Below are 18197 nucleotides of genomic sequence, written 5' to 3'. Positions count from 1 at the left end.
ACTTTCAAATCTACGGGAAGTTAATACTGTAACATTTAATACTATTGTGTAGCCTATTAGATTCAAAAGGATAAAGGACAGTGTGATCCTTCCATTAAGAATAGGAATAAGGAGTGTTATCAAGTGTTCTAGTACGATCCATAGCAGGACAAGTCACCAATTGAAACTATAGTTTGGGTTTGGATTTCCAAAATGTCCCTTCAGGTTTCCATCCACCATTCGTGTTTATATAAAAGCCGGCCTGAGGCTCCTTAGCTAAATGATGGATTGGAGTCCATATATCTTATACAGACTTTTTCCCTTAAGACGAACGTGTATCAATATTAATTAGACTGTTGACTATTCAAATATATATTTATATATGCATGTTAATTATTAAAAAATATAAATAAAATAGATATGATATTTTCGTGACATGTTTCCAGATCTTCAAATATGTGGGATATAATATATTGCACTGTTGTCATCAAGGTATTTTTGTTTTTGAAGCTCATCCAGTGGCCCCGACCTTGAATATTGGTGACTCTTGAATAAGTCCAGTCGGAGCAGAACAGTAGGACCGTAAACCCCATTCCATTTCATTTAAAAGCACGCCTACCAGTAATCAATTGTAGAGGAAAGATTTCCTACCATACCACAGAATCTGATATCCAATATGAAGTAACAACAAAGAGAGGTGATATCGGGTGCTCTGGAATTGGTAAGCATTACACCATACCTAATACACAGAGTACGCGAAGGACTGAGGCTGATATCAAGGTAATAATATCTGAACTTTTTAATTGATCACATGGATGCTGAATTAGAGACATTGAAAAATTAAAATATTGATTTGATTAAATTAACCCATTGCCCCGTCCCCCCGACTGGGTACAGCTGTATCCATAGGTCCCGACGGATTGAAAATGAAACCAGGATTGGTCCCGACACCTGGATAAACATCCCGGATTATTCCATTGTTAGGATTTAAAATGTTTACACCGGGCTGGTTGTTGTTGACAATATTTCCACCATTAGTCGGACCGGTAATAATCAGGGTTCCGCCAGTCGCAGTGGTGGTAGGTGTGTTGTAGATGGGGAGACCACCTAGATTTCCGTTTCCGCCACCTAATAATGAACCTCCGAAGATATTTCCGGTACCTAGTATACCAGATGAGAAGATGCCAGGGTGAACAGCAGGTGTGTGATGTAATAAGGGTGTTGCTCCGAATCCTGGAATAGAGGAAAGGTATTAATACAATGAACAGCGTTTAGTCGTTCGGATAGTACCGTTAACCGAGGTCCCGTGTAGACGCCGGCGTGTACTTAATAGTTGGAACTCGAAATTTCATTTTATTGCACCGTGAAGATATATTTTATCGACTTTCGTGATCATAAACAACTCAACTCTTATTCAGATGACAATATAATACTGGTACTCGTCAATAGCTTACACGTTATCTCCTGCCGAAAAATCGAAGGAATGTTGAACTTATAGGCTTCGTTCCTCCGTTTACGGAGCATATCATAGGAACCACCTAAGATATCTTTACAAAACTTTGTTATGTAATAATTCTATGTTTTAACCATTTTGTGTTTTGAAATTTAAAGAGTTACAATTAGTAAAGATGCCCAATGACATGTAGAATGTAGATTCTATGATAATATACTGTAGGTCTTTGTTTTGGCTTTAAATGTTATATAAACTATTATTTAGAAATTTATTAACATGACAAGTCTATAATCAACCCTCTAGTTCATCGGATGGTCTAGATATAAATGGATTTGAACACCCGCGAGATAAATAGATAATCGAGACTTAGGCTCGGATGACAAGCACGATTGCTACTATAATAAACGATCTACGCTAAATCTTAAGTCATAACTACGTCCAGAATACAGTAATTTGAATGAAATTTTCAATATATTAATTTTCCATTTTCTATTTTTGAACAATTATAGCAAAAACGACCAGATCCTTATCTAAATCTTACATAATGCATCTTTAATGAAAAATAATATTAGTCCAAAATCTAGCTAATAAAACGATGAGTTTTGTTCATTTTTTTAAGTTTGATAATCGAGACAGTCTCGATTGACAAGTACCATTCCTACGATAATAAACGATCTACGCTACATCTTCAAAGAGTCATAACTACCCCCAGACTGAAGTAATTTGATGGAATTTTCAACATATTCATTTTTATTTAACTATTATAAAAATAACGACCAGTCCCTTATCTAAATCTTACATAATGCATCTTTAATAAAAATAATATTAGTCCAAAACCTAGTAGAACGATAAGTTTGGGTCATTTTAAGTTTGATAATGTCTCTGGATGGTTTACACACCTCGATAGTATTGTCATCGACAACTTAACATTGAATTATTTTATAATGTACCCACCTATAAAAGGCACTACAGGAATATGATAAATTGGTTTGACAAAAAATGTTGGTCTCCAATAACCTGAAATATATCAATTAAATACATCCATAATTTTGATTTTGTCTTCAAGATCGTATATAACTCTGAACTTTTTGAAATTACTGATAGATGTATCGAGTTTTGAAGAAATCGTTAAGTCTACAAATTACTGTACTGTATTGAGTCAAGTGTGGTTTCGATCCCAAGCTTGTCAAACGTCGTGGGTTTTCCCCGTGTACCCTCTTTCCAACCTCGTGGATCTCTCTCTCTCTCTCTCTGTTCACAAAACAACTACACAAAAGTGGTCAGAAATTTAACAAAACACGTATAGTGTCAACATCTTGGGATCTAAACCACGCCACTTGACCCAGTGACAGGCCCAAATTTCTAAAGCGTGCGCGTTATATCACTGGACCACCCAACAACCCCCTAGTACATACAATGTCTCATTTTTAAAAAAATGCACTATTGCTTGATAATGATACGGACTAGAGAATCCTTGTCGCATACGTCACCCAGTGAATGTATTCCACGGAATGTGTCCTGTGTATTTCCAGTTAAATCACTAAATGTCACTACTTATACCCAGGTTATGTGAAGTGTTGTCGGGTGTTCAGAAAGTAGTAAATGTACTTACTATAAAAATAGTAGTGAGCACTGGTAACAGATATTAATAGTACACTGATAATAACACGATATAATCCATGTAATCCCATTATGAGATAATCCCTTTAGTACCTTTCCTGTGAATTAAAACGATCAGATTAAAGACATGAAATAAAATAAAATTGGGTTTAACGTCCTACTGTTCTGTTTCGACTGGGCTAATTAAGGTCGCCAGATTAAAGAACAGATTATCCAGAATCAATGAGTGTAATAATAAAAAGAGAAGCAGAAAGCTGATCGACTAAAGGTAGACAACCATTACTTGATATTATCACCGATTACACCTCTGGTATCTAGAGCTCTGGAGATAGCATATCCTACCTGGTGCACGACACTTTTCGTTTGGATGCGAAATGTCTATCACCCCCCCCCCCCCCATCTCCTCCACTATGCCGGCTTTTCATCTTGACATGTAATAATAATTTTAAATCCGGGTCATGTGTGGTGTTAGGAAATGTGTTTTAACCTTCCTAGTCCATGACATTCGTTTCCACTTATATAGGATTTCTCAAGTGATCTTGAATACATAGCTAGAGAGATCAATTAATTAACGCCTCCACTTTCAAAAGAAAACATTTCGGGATTAAAATTTGTTATGTTTCGATAAAGTTTCTCGAAAAAATATGAAAGCCGATCAGAGATTTATTGCCATAAATTCGCGACAAAATTACATTTTGATGACATCCCAGCATTCAAATCTGTATTTATTTGATGATCAAAACAAGTCCACGAGGATATTGATCTCGCATGTAAAAAATAGAAAAAAGATAGATGACGCCAACATAATACAATAAATAACCATAAAACTTTGTTCGATTTCATAAAAGTTGAAAGAAAAAAAAAGCTCGTAACTTACTTATATCAAATAAACTTCGACAGATTTTAGTGAGACTGTCATAACATCACAGATCCAGTCGTTCAAAGGTGACAGTTTGGATGACAAAACGCAGTCTAATTTCTCACTTCCTGTCACAGGGGATAGTAAGAAATGACTTTTTAATGTTTGCTACGAGGTAAGCAGGTGTGGCTAGTAATAGGTATCAAGGCAATAACATGTCGAAGATGATATATCGGCACCCTCCGGCTATCTTGATCAACAGGTACTGTAACAGTTCGTCTGTTATTTGGTGTTTAACGAGCTTAACGAATGAGCTCTTGATGTCTGATACAAGGATGTCAATAAAGCAATTATTAATTAATTAGAATTCCTTTCCCTTTATAACTATCTCCAATGGATTGTCCACGTGTCCTAATTAATGCGTATGTTATGTGCAAAAATTACTGACGTCGTTTCCGTAAGTACCGTCATCCCACATACTTTGACCGTTTTTTTGAAGTGAAAGTAATATTTGAATTCCTCAAATACCCTGTACTTTCCTTCATGTCGCAGTTAAGGCATACACTGGATATAAAGAGATCAACGTTTCTTTTATTCAGAGTTCTTTGATCTGATCCCGTTTCCGTAGATGGAAGAGATTTTTGAGTAGGCCGCGAGCAGTACCGGGTTTAGATGAAGAGAGTCCCTAGGCCATTCCTTTTCATTTATGAAACCCCTAACAGTTTTTTCCACCCTCACGACTAGAGTAAGATGAAAGTGTGTTTAAAACACAATTAAGCAAACCAGAGGATGGAGACGGATGTTTAAGACTACTGTGTGCATAAGAAAGGCTTGTGACTGTGTCAAAAATACTATACACCTTGGCCGGAGGCCCTCTAGATCTTGGGCCCATAGGCTTCAGCCTACCAGGCCTAAATCCAGCACCGCCCGGGGTGTTGGGTGTGTGTGTGGGAGGGGGGGGGCGAGTCATATTCATTCAGCCATTTTAACTTTTGTATTAGTATGCAGAAGACGAAGCGTAAGCGAAACACTCCACAATCCAGATCCAGGTATTGCACGAAGACGTTTTAATGATAACAGAGAGAGAGAGAGAGAGAGAGAGAGAGAGAGAGAGATTAACGTCCACTCAAAACAAACTACATGTAGGTCATTTCGGGACTAACATATGGTTCCATTTTATTTCAATAATTCGCTTGCGCGTAGGAAGGGGTCTTTAGCAGTGGAAGGAAACCGGGGGACCCAGGGAAAACTTGGACAGACGATCCTACTCCAGGTCACGTACAACCGGGGAATAGAAACAACGGCAGTTGACTCAGAGACAGACCTAATGATACAACGCGCACGCGCTAACCATTCAGCCCCCCCAACCCCCAATAATAATAACCATAGTTAGTCTCAGTGCTGGCGAGGTGTTTAACCCCACGTTTTTGTGTTCCTATCCTGATCCCCAATTGTCTCTCATTTCTCCAGATAATAAATAAGAACCATATTATTATAAAATAATGTTTTATTACAGTTTCATCATACATTAAGTTACTGTATATCGGCCATTCTTCATCGATTGATCTTATTCATTATGAATTTGAAGTCTGTCCACGGCCTATAATCCAAATGTTATTCTGAAGCCACATTAAACCCCCTTTAACAATAATTTATCATTTTATATGTACATGTATTTTTTGTAGTGAGATCAGGAACGTAACAAGCACTGGTCCTGAAAATAATAAAACCATAACATTAAAGAATAAATATTAAGCACTCACCCAGGAAATCCCTTACACGAAGGATGTTGATAAAGCAATTATAATTAAAGATGCATTATGTAAAAGAGAAATCTGCCTCTTGCACGTCTTTATTTTGGATTCAAATGTTATATGATTTAAACATATTTTATTACTTTAAAGTAAACGGATCGGACAAAAGTTATTAAAACTCACAAAGGAGTCCCCCCCCCCCCCCAACCAATAAATGTTATATAAACTATTATTCACACGACAAGCCTGTATTCAACTCTCTAGATTATCGGATGGCCGAAATTAAAAAATCTAACGATAAAAAGGATAACCGAGACTAGGACTCGATTGTCTAGTACCGTTGCTACGATAACGAACAATCTACGCTGGACCTTGTCAAACCTTTCAACACTAATAACTCTTCACAACGCTCAGAATAAAGTAATTTGAATGAATTCTTCAATATATTCCCAGTTCATTATCTATTTTTGAACTATTATAACAGGAACGACCAGCTCTGGGTATAAATGTTACATATTTCAAAATGCACCTTCAATTTTGCTTACTTTTCTTTAAATTTATCTTTAATGCAGATAGTATTATAATCGTTGACGATACAAACTATAGTTTTGACTGGAGAATATGTCGAGTATTAACATATGAACACAATAGACATACTTCTACAATTTAGACCTAATAAAGGGAACCGTTGACATGATTTGACTCCGGATTGAAAATAAATTATTTTGGGTTTCTCGGGTGCCCTTGTAGCGGTATCAAATCAATCGAACACGATAGTTTAAAAATTGTCAATTTCATGTAAATATAATTGCAAGACGCCATGAGCATTCGAGCAAGACGTGATGTTTAGTTGGGTGAACTGTATTAAACACCCAAGTCAAAATTTAACATTAATCACCCTTCCCCCCTTTCTTACCTGTTTCTGTTTAGTAGTTTGTACTGTACCAGTAAGTATTCCTTACACTGAAAATAACATTGATGTATAGCCGTTATGCTCACGAATGGATAAATAAAAACAAAACAATTAAAAACCGAGCAGGACTTTTTCGCCGCCATCTTGGATAGGGAAATGGGGTTTAACGTGCTACTGTTCATTTCCGACTTGGCTAATGAAGATGGGTCAAAGATCGAAACAAAACAAAAATAATGTATGAACAAGTAAGACTGAACTATGGACCAGCAACCAAAGATGACACCATCGCCGCCATCTTGGAATTGTGGCGTCATATCAAAAAAGACCATCAATCGATGTTTAATTGTCCAAGGAACAATCATGCCATGTTTCAAATGAAATGAAATGAAATGGGGTTTAACGTCCTACTGTTCTGCTCCTATACTGGGCTAATGAAGACGGGCATACGCCATACAGTGTGCTATGAGGGAAATTTTGCCCGGGCAGCGGCACTAGCGCCTACTCTTATAATTTATCGAATTCCAACTGCCAAGGGATCTTTTACGTGCATTCCAATGTATACACTGGACCTCGGTTTTTCGTCTCATCCGAAGGACTAGACAGCTGTCCTTGTCAGGCCCCCCGTCCTGCATCACTGACAAGGGGGAACCACGCCGGAAAATCTGGATGAACTTTCTCGGCCAATGCAGGGATCGAACACCCGACCTCCAGGCTAGCGAGCCAGCGTCTTACCCATGCCATGTTTTATGTCGCCCCCAAGAACAAGATCAAGATGAGTAGCGGTAATATCTAACAATTTCAGTAGTTTTCTCTACTTGTGGTTATTGCAGTAGTTTCGAATTTGACATCCTGTCCGAAGTTTCTCTCAATAGTAAGTGCAGGGGGACTGCACCACACATAATTTACACAAAAACAAATATACGGACAAGACATATAAAGCAGAACTCACAAACTAACGCACAATGCAAATAGAGTTATAAGACATGACGGATGTTGTGCACGAGGTTGGGAATTCTGACTATTTTTAGAACACCATACATCACTTGACAATCATTTTTGCACAGTTATATTCGTTTTAAGGATAAAATACAAATTTTTCGAACAATCGATCCGGTCAAAACTACCACTACAAAAATTTTCTTTTACCTTGATTGTAACCTGGATGTAACTCAACTTTGCCAATAATTTCACCCATCTGGTCAATAACACATAGACCTTCAACACCCTTGTTTTCAATATTTCCTAGTATTGTCCTGTCACTGGCATTAAGAGCTATTAAGCCTTTACCGGTTACATCTATAACATCTCCTATTTTCGCACCATACATATCTACAACGCTACCCACTACGGTTCCCGTTACCGAACCGGCGTTGCCATTCTGCCCGCCTGTTGAAAGAAAACAAAACAATACACTATATTGCATCATTAATTCAGCCCTTTTATTTACTACCTTTATCGCTAAAATATCAAATTCCTCACGGCTTAATACACGCTCAATATGTACTCAGATAGATTATTTAAAAGTTAATGAAAGCATTGTGTAAGAATTAGATAAAGAGCTTGTCGTTTTGCTTTAATAGTTCAAAAATAGATAATGCAAAAAGAATATATTGAAAATTTCATTAAAATTACTTATAGCCGTTGAAGTTTTGGCTAGATGTGTGCACTGGTTGTAACCACCGTACTGGTTGTTCGAGGCTTAGCATCGCTTCACTATTTCTAAATTAAATCATTAAATGACCGTATTGTTGTAATCTGCTTAAAATCGTACCAATGCAATGGCATCGAGAGTTGATTAGGGTCTTGTCATGTTACTAAATGTCTAATTAAGTAAGACCTGCAATAGACAGATTTAGCTCTTGCATAATGCCGATTTAAGAAAACAAAATAAAAATACCAACGCTAGATAATCTCTCGACTTGGATTCAATCGGATTTACACTAGGCCCGATAAAAAATGGCGGCGTCTTGTTACGCCCGGGGAGCATAGATCGATGAAAGTCCAATTTATCACAACTTTGTAAATACTGAACGGTACTGAGCCATTTTGAACTGATATTCCCATTAGAAATTAAGTTTTCTCAATACTAGGGGCGGATCTAGGAATTATGAAAGGGGGGCGCCGCAAAATGAGGGCACTGACCGCGGAGACGGGGTACGCCGCTGAGAGGGTTTTTTTTTTTTTTTTTTTCTTTTTTTAGGGGGGGGGGGGTCCCCAAGAAAATTATCCGTCATTTTCTTGCATCTGTAGCAATTCCAAGAGCTATTTGGCTGATATTTTCGTCTAAGTAAACGTTCGGAAATCGTTGAAAAAGAGCCTTAAAATCGAGAAAAAAGCCAGTTGAACATGCGACTCGAAAATTGTCAAGGCGAGCGAGTTATTGTTAAAATGGTATATTTCACTCCTTAAATACGGAATATATAAAGTTGGTACATGATGGGAAAAAAGACGAATCTATTCCCTATATAACCACTTCACTATTTAAGCCTTGTAACTTGTACTGTGTACTGTCCATTCCACAAGATGCTATCATTGATGTCTGTCTATAGTCACTCTATATGATTAGGGCACCGTCAGCTAAACAACAAGAATTCGTTTGAAAGTGGAAGCATTAATTAGACCAGACTGGCGTGTTTGAGTCGATGGTTTGAGTCATTTGGGATCCCTGCAACGGGTTGGGAACGGACATATTTGGTTCTGAGAAAAGGCACTTTCAGCAGTAAAAAAGGGAACTGTCGAAATTTAGGGTCCTCCTCCCTCGGATCCGCCTCTGAATACTGTATTGTACAATGGATTCCTATATCTCTAAATGAAATTACGCATCGGGTCTTTAAGTTACGATTGAACAATCCAGTCGTTGCATGTTTGTTACTTTGTATTCATCATCTACTTTTAAATACGAAAAACCTAATATGCCCTTTGATGATTAACACGTATGAACGTCGAGTGTGGCGTTATGCAAGAAACAGCCATACCCCAGGCTGATTTTATCCAATATTATTTTGTGCCGTTGATTCACTTATAGTCGCAGATACCATAAATATTTGACTTACCATGTGCCATATCAGTAACAACGCTGACATATGAATTAGGGTTGGTATTTGTTATTGAAACACCACCTGGAACCTGTTTTACAGAGGTGTGTGCATTTACGTCAGGTGTGGCGGAGCCCGCAAGACCTGGAACAACTGAAAAAAAATGTGACACAGACTGAACTCTGAAAACAGGACACTATTAGCATAGTTACTAGTGGGACAAACCCATTGCTGAAAAAAAACCTCCAAACTGCTTTGTGGAGGGGAAAATAAAGTAAAAGCCGTTGGGCAATATCGATAAGATCAAACATCACCCACTTTTGGTACTATTTAGGCAAACATCACACTTGTAACACAAACCACAAGGCGTACACATCCGAAAACTCTACCAAGATATGCCAATTAAATTTCAAACATTTTTCATTTTTTTCGCGCACAAGGGAGACAACCTTCCAGGACCCTCTATGCCCAGTGCTTCAGATTCCTTAAAAGCATCCCTGTTCCCTGTCTGAAACTGCGCAGCAATTGTGGCTAATCTAATACTTATTCTGTGCATATATTATGGTTTAAATGTTATTCAAATGGACCAATCCTAAGTTATGACCATTTGAAGTTTACACGTGTTTATATTGATTTAAAACCCCCATCGTACTCTATTTAATCAGTTAATTACTGTACCAGCATAACACTGTCTTTTCAGATGATTTTGAGTTTATTACAAATATTGATTGATTCCTTTAGTCTCCATCATTCAAACCACTATCTTCCGTACGTTGAAGTCTGGGAGTTTCTAGGTGTCCGAGACTACATAAAGATCTGGCCAGTTTTATTGGGAGGTCGCGTCCGCCAGGAGTCGTACGAGCGGCTTTTGACCCTATGACGTCAGACATTGATTATTCAACCAGCGTTGACGTTTCTAGTGGTTGACCCACAGTTCCGTGAATCGCACGCCAAGAAGTCGCTGTCACATATGATTTCATTGGCTAATACCTCATAGTGTTTTAACTAATCGGTCGACTACTACGTGAACTTTACTCACCTCCACCGAATGGTACGTTAAACATGTTGTTATAACCGATGGGTGGAAATCCAACATGTGGCAATATAGGACGAACAATTGGAAATCGTGCGAATGCTGAAATATAAAGAACACATCTATGTACATAGTGGACAAATATTCGACCATAAGGATTCAAGTCGTCCGTGCCACACATTAAAATCACATTTTGATTACAATATCTCTTGTTATGCAAAGAATCATCGCTGGTAACACTTTAAAAAAAAATCCCATATACATGTAAATGAGTTCTGAATCGCGCTATGTAAGAATACAGTCAGTTACAATTTTGTCCATTGTAACTTTTCACAGTTCTCTCTTGACAGTTTCAATTGGAATTCGTACGATTTTCAGGTTAAATGTTTAAATAATAGATTTTCTCGACAAAAATATCCATTTTAGATAAGAATTTCCTCTTTCACTTTTGAATGCTTACTTTTAGTACAGATCGCATTTTGAATCCTTTCAACTGAGTATCAAGTCGTATCTGTCGTGCAACCCGTGTCCGAAACGTCGGAAGTCCGAATGTCGCGGGATCGAAGCGCCATGTAATACGTACAAGCACTGGTGTATGGGCAGTTGTGTGGGTGGTCGAATGGTTAACTCGTGCGCGTTGGATCATAAAATCTGTCATTGAGTCAAGTGACGTGGTTCCGAATCTCCGCTTGTACGTGACAAGGAGTAGGGTCGCCTGTCCAGCCTCGTTAGGTTCCTCTGACTGCTAAAGACCCCTTATTGAAATAAGATTGAACCATATGTTAGTCTCGAAATGACCTAAGTGTGTATCGAATCTCTCTCTCTCTCTCTCTCTCTGATGTATTCGCAACGTCAGTAGAATCAGTCGGACATTTCGTACTGGTTTAACTTTCGTCGCCACAGCCGATTGTCACTCCCTCGGTAAATGGCGGTAATTGTAATGAATAAAATCACATTAAAGTGGGACCTAAAAGTGAATTAATATATACTTACGAAACATATGTGGAATAAATGGACGACGAATAAAGAAGGCTGATGTAACAGACGTTAGGGCTACTATTAGCAAAAGACGAAAGGTGAGTTGTGACCACATGATGAACAGCGCTTCAGACTAAACTGCAAAATAGAAGTTAGAAATAAAACAAATAATTAAATATAGATTCGTTTCGTTTCTTTTTCTATATTAAATAATGTTCCTAGTTCCTAGTGTTGATAAGTGTAGGCGTATGACAGTTTGGAACTCGACCACTGCACAGTTACGATTCTTTAAAAAAATGGAATATTACCAATTCAAATCCCCGAAATACAAATTGGACAAGACATTTATTTAAATGTAAAGAAATACAGATCCATTTGAAATGAAGAAACATTTAAATCTTAAGATATCTTTTCTCTAAAATATATATATTTTTTTTGTTAATTTCAAATGTTTAATATTCCTCAATAAATGCAACACTGTCATAAGACAACCTCTATTTCTCAAATTTACTTCCCATGATGAAGTCAAAATTAGTCGAAGAATCGAACAAAGATATTATGAAATAGACAGCACAATTTGAAGAGCTAACATGGATAGAAAGTTAATATAAATACAATTTCATATAACTATGGACAATTTTCAAATACATTGTAAAATATATATTTTTTTTATTTTTGGAATCAATCCCTTGTACCATGCCATATTGCTTCGGGCATCAGGTGAAGAGGGCACGAAAGGCTCCTCTGTTGAACTATATTAAAATCCCAACAGAACGACCGGATGCCACGTAAATATGTTACGTTAAATAAGTTTGGAGGATCTGATCAAAGATTTTGCAATTTATAAAAGGTAGGAGAAAATATTCAATTAATATGAATAAACATTATTTTTAATCTTAATGTAAATTTGTTTAATTTCGAAAAAAAAATCTCTAATTTTATGGTTTATTATCAAATTACAAATATTACGGAGGCACCAAAAACCTGATGGTGGCAACATTACAATCCCGATTCCTAAGTTAAACGCTAAGATTTAAACGCCGTTTTCTTTAACTCGCTTTCATTCTCCTCATTGCTAACAGGCCTAAAAAAAATAACAACTTACCTTTCGTCTTAGTTAGATCAATCAAGAATGATGCCCGTCAACACAGGATGATGATTTTTATACCAAACATTTTTTAAAACAACTTCACATCTGTCTTGATAATATTATGAAGACGGTCATAAAATCACACAAGTCACGACTTTGATGGTTTCACATTTAAATATTCGGATTGATTTATGATTTCCTACACAATTATTCAGGTGAACCGGTACAACATCAAAAACTTTGGATATGATGTATTAAAAATTAAGAACGATTGACACCAATTTCATGGGGAAACGTGCCAATCCTTTTCTATCTGTCGCATGAAAAAATAGTTTACTAGTACTAATATCCAATATAATTACATTGTTTTTTCATGATATATTGGGATGGAAATAGAACGAGTCTGTGAGTAAAGAGCAAAATCAGTCTCTTGAGTGGTGACTATTTCGCGGGGCCAGTCTCACGGGCCTCCTACATTAAGTCCATCCATGGATATGTATTTCATTCAAAAGGGAATTTTATGCCAATTCCATTAATTAATGCGTTGGTGATTAAAACAGTAGGTAGGGGGCATACGGGAAGGGAATATGTGGTGCCCGTTACACGACCAAAACACTAACCTCGATTTGATCAAAATCCCCAGGGGGGGGGGGGGGATGGCCGAATGGTTAGCACGTGCGTGCTGTATCTTACGGCCTGTCATTGAGTTAACTGGCGTGGTTTCGAATCCCCGGTTGTACGTGACAAGGAGAAGGGTCGCCTGTCCAACCTCGTGGGTTTTCTCCGGGTCCTCCGGTTTCCTCCCACTGCTAAAGACCCCTACGCACAAGCCAATTATTGAAATAAAATTAAACCATATGTTAGTCCCGAAATGACCCAGTTTGTGTAGAGTGGACATTAAACCCCATTTCTCTCTCTCTCTCTCAAAATCCCCAAAGACCAAAACGTGTATTCCTATTGCTATGAACCTGTCTTGATGGTCTATTTTTGACCTGACCCATTTGTCAAGCGACATCAAACACTTTTCATAATGACAAGTTCATGTTATCGTTATTTTAAGAAACATGAGGAAGTTAAAATTTTAAGCTTAGATCCATGGCCATTGCTGGATTGGGTCTTCCCATAAACTATGGACAGTGATTTAAGGTATTAAAAACGGTGAAAGTACGTTCGTCTCCAAGCAGTATTGTTTATATTGTTTTCGATTTGATAGCCTCGTTTGTCACGCAATTAGTTTTTCAGCAATATTCTGCTATGCACTAGTTAATTGAGCATAATAATCTGTGTTTAGCAAGGGGTTGATTTTGGATAAGGAACAAGACCTCATGGAGAACAAGAGCCTCTATAAACAATATCGCTAGCCCCCCCCCCCAACACACACACCCTCATGGGCCAAAGAATAATGTGATTTAGAATCTAAAAACATGGGACCTAGTTCAAACTGTGGCATTACATTGTTTTGTTTGTCCTCAAGTCATTCATTTTAATAAAATTATATTGGATGCATATGGAGCGTCTTGTCTTTGATGTTTATAACATTTATGATTGCGGGAAACGTCAGCGAAATGCAATATGTAATAATAAAGTTTATAGACTTGTAATGTAAGTCTTATTTATAAACGAATCAATCATAATATATTTTGGATCTCAAATGTGGAGAAACACCTTGTGAGCTTCCGGTGCGACCATTATTGTCAGGGGCAACGGCAGCCTGATCCAGATTAGAACGGAAACCGAGATCTCGTAACAAAACGTTCAATGACACATTTGTGCATGCGATGCTCAAGTGTTCCAGTAGCATTACATCATCCACTCGTGATCCAATTTGTATTGTCTATGTTATATTTTCCGGATTGTGTCCGTTTTGTTTTATCTATTTGCCATTTTTCTTTTGTCTATTTTATATTCCGAGGGATGTATTATCTGTGCTGTATTGTTCAGTAATGCTTGTCTATGATGTATTATCTAGACTGTCTTGTGCAGTATGTATTGTCTGTGATATGTTATCTTGACCGTATTGTCCACTATGTATTATCTGTGATGTATTATCTAGACTTTGATGTCCAGTATGTATTATCTGTGATGTATTATCTAGAATGTATTGCCCAATATGTATTACCTGTGTTGTGTTGTCTGGGCCGCGATATATTGCCTAGATTACATTATTGTCGTGGTTGTATGGTTTGTGCTGTATTGTAAATTGTATTGTCGGGTTTGTGTTGTATGTGATGTATTGTCTGGGATGTATTGTCAGGGTTGTATTGTCTGGGATGTCAGGGTTGTATTGTCTGGGATGTCAGGGTTGTATTGTCTGGGATGTATTGTCAGGTTTGTATTGTCTGGGATGTATTGTCTTAGGATTTACCGTCAGGGTTCTATTGTCTGGGATGTATTGTCGGTGGTGTATTGTCGGGGCTGTGTTGTATGTATTGTATTGTGGATGGTTGCATTGTTGGGGATGTATTTCTGGGGTGTATTGTCGGGGTTGGGTTGTATGTATTGTATTGTGGGTGATGTATTGCCGGGGTTGTATTGTATGTGCTGTTATATATCATGGGTGTATTGTTTTGGCTCTACTATATATCTGGGTTGTATTTCCGGAATGAATTGTCCGGGCTGTTGTGTGTGTGTGTATTTCCCGGGGAGTATTGTTTTGGCTGTATAATTCAAGAATGTGTTGTCTGAGTTATTGTATGCATTGTATGGGCTGTATTGTATTGCCTCTGACGTATCACTTGTGGATGAATGGATGTATTGCACGTGTTGTATTAGTTGTGTTGTATTGTATGTGCTGCATTCCTAAATTATTGTAACTGTGGAATAGATGTCGCAACATAGTCATGAACCGTGTTACAGTTATTGATTAGGTTCCCGATATATTGAAGTTCCTGTTTGATTTATGTTCCTGTGTATTTATGTTCCTGTTCCCGATGTAATACTATATTTACTAAACTAATCTTCTGTTATAACTAATAGTGTTACAGAATCAGTTTTACAACCATTACAGTATTGAGCTTGTAAAGTTATTTCATTCTCTCAATTATTAGGAATAACTAGGCGAACATAATAATTGATATATATTTTATTATACTATTAACCAAGCTGTATTTTTACAAAAATAGATTTTTAAATACAAAAATAAAATCTATATTCAAATCTTTAAAATAAAAGTTTAACCCATTAACGCATTGCGATGTTCTAATTCAATACAAATGTCCTTTTTTCTTCATGTATTCTTACAAAAATAATTTTTCGAAATACAAAAATAACTATATTCATATCTTTAAAATAAAAAAATAACCCATTTTTACGCATTACAATGTTCTATACAATGTCCTCTTTTCTTCATGTATTTTTACAAAAATAAAACTTTACTCTCTTTTTATTCTGAAACAGAACAGAAATATTTTATTTAAAGATTTCTAACAAATACTTCAAATTGTTTTCGCCATAGGGTCCAAAGTTCTGAAAGACTTTGAAACAAAGAAACTACAGCCGATCAAAAAGAGCAGCATGTCCGTTGCTGTTGCTTAAGCATAAATGCCACTTTGTTCCAATGAACATCCATAAATGTAAGCGCAAATCCCCAAAGCTTACCTTGCATTTAGTCATCATCATAATAATAGTAGTAGTAGTGTGAGGAGTCTCCACTTATACCAACATATTCTGAAATACACAATACACATGATTTGTGCTGAATAGATTTGCATAAACTCGTCTTGTATAACCTACCAATGAAGACTTCCAAACACCTTAGAAAGTACAAAACAAATTGCTACTACCCATAAAGACTTCTCGTAATCTAAGAAAGTACACAATGTATTACTCCTACCCATACAGATTTCCCACACCCTTAGAAAGTACAATATGAATTTCTCCTATCTCGACAGACTTCTCATAATCCTAAAAAGTACAACATGAATTGCATTGCTAACTATGCAAACTTCCTGTAAAAGTGAGAAATGGTACACTAGTTTCTAGACAAAATAAGACTATTCTTCCCCTTGGACAATATCCGTCCGTAATTAGGGATAGAAAAGCAAAACCTATTCGTTTTTATGCCGATAGACACCATATCGTCAACATTGTGGAGTCTTTGAGGCACAAAGAAATTATTTCTGAAATGAATATCTGCTAAGGAGATCAGATAATTTGATAATATCTCAAAATTGTTAGTGGCGGAAAATGCACAAAGAAGCAGCGGTATCAGGTGCTTTAGCAAGAATGACATACCTGGTTCAGCTACTGGTTCTTCTGCTGTTATGATTGATGTAGTAGTGGTTTCAGTAGCAACTGTAACGATTTAATGCACGAAAACTAAAAACAACACCAACCTTGTTCAAACATACATTTTACTAACAAAATAGAATTAATATGTCCGCTTCAAAACTATAAAAGTTAGGCCGTGGGAATTTTTTAAGTACTGTAATTAGATTCACTATAAAAATGCAATATGTTATATCTAATTTAACAATGGTACACAAACAAACCTGTAGCTTCTGGTTTATGGAAGTTCGCCATTGCTAAATATCCGTGACCACCAGACGCGATCATTGAAGCATTTTGGCTAGGAATAGCTGGTTTCTGACTTATTGTTGAATTAGTGGGGACTTTGTATATTGACTTTTCTTCTACAGTCCAGAGAGTAGTGATATTGTTAGTCCTTTGTTTATTTGCTGCCAGTGGTAGAGTATTTATTTTCTGTGAAGCTGCCTTTCCTTCCCACACTACAAACGTTTTATCCTTCATTGTAGCCTCTGGAATCGTTTTAAGATCATGAAGTGTACTTCCGACCGTCTTTTGTTGAATCTGGTCTGCTGGAATTTGTCCAAAAGCGATTCCCTCGAGAAAAGTTGCACCAGTATCAAAACTGCTTTGTGCTTGTAGACTAGATGGATGATTCTGAACTATACTAGATAACTTGTTTTGCAGCGGCAAATCAACAGATACTAAGGGCTGGTGCGTGTTTATTGTACCCAAACTGCCTTGTGGGGCTGCAGCATTGATCTCTTGCAGTGAATCACTTATAAACTTCTGTTCGATCTGTTTTATATCTTTTCCAGGATTCAATGCACTCTCTGCCCGCATGCTGTTTATATCACTGATGATATCTGCTATGTTTTGTTGGTGTACAGTTGATCGGTTATTACTAGATGGAAATCTGTGTACTAATGGTACTGGTTGGTGTAAATCTGTTAGGGGTTTGAGAGGAACGGCGTCAGCAACTGCGGGACCCGTATTTTGCGCCGTACTCACATTATGTTCTCTACCAAATGATTGTAAAACTGTAGGTAAATGGGAAGACAACTTATTTAATAATTCTTGTGATGGTGCTATCGAGAATTTTATTGGTTTGTTATTAACGTTGGTGTGCGACGCTACAGGTGATGGCATATTCGGAGCATCGACCACATAATTCATCGGTGCCATATGTGAATGAAAATCTTGACTGCTTGAAAGAACAATATGTTCCACAACATTTG

The 18197-nt window shown here is 37.1% G+C and overlaps 1 long non-coding RNA gene across 1 annotated transcript; it reads right to left on the bottom strand.

Moving 5' to 3' along the window:
- Window positions 1-5400: 5400 nt before the first annotated feature.
- Window positions 5401-12789, bottom strand: LOC126823818 (uncharacterized). Its single transcript, XR_007681327.1, has 7 exons — window positions 12730-12789; window positions 11640-11762; window positions 10653-10748; window positions 9632-9766; window positions 7725-7964; window positions 6582-6628; window positions 5401-5625 (listed from the first exon to the last, which is right to left on the bottom strand). It is a non-coding gene; the product is annotated as an uncharacterized LOC126823818 (long non-coding RNA).
- Window positions 12790-18197: the final 5408 nt, after the last annotated feature.

This window comes from Patella vulgata, chromosome 6 (assembly GCF_932274485.2).
Source record: "Patella vulgata chromosome 6, xgPatVulg1.2, whole genome shotgun sequence".
Taxonomy (NCBI): Eukaryota; Metazoa; Mollusca; class Gastropoda; family Patellidae; genus Patella; species Patella vulgata.
This window is presented reverse-complemented; position numbering and strand designations above follow the sequence as displayed.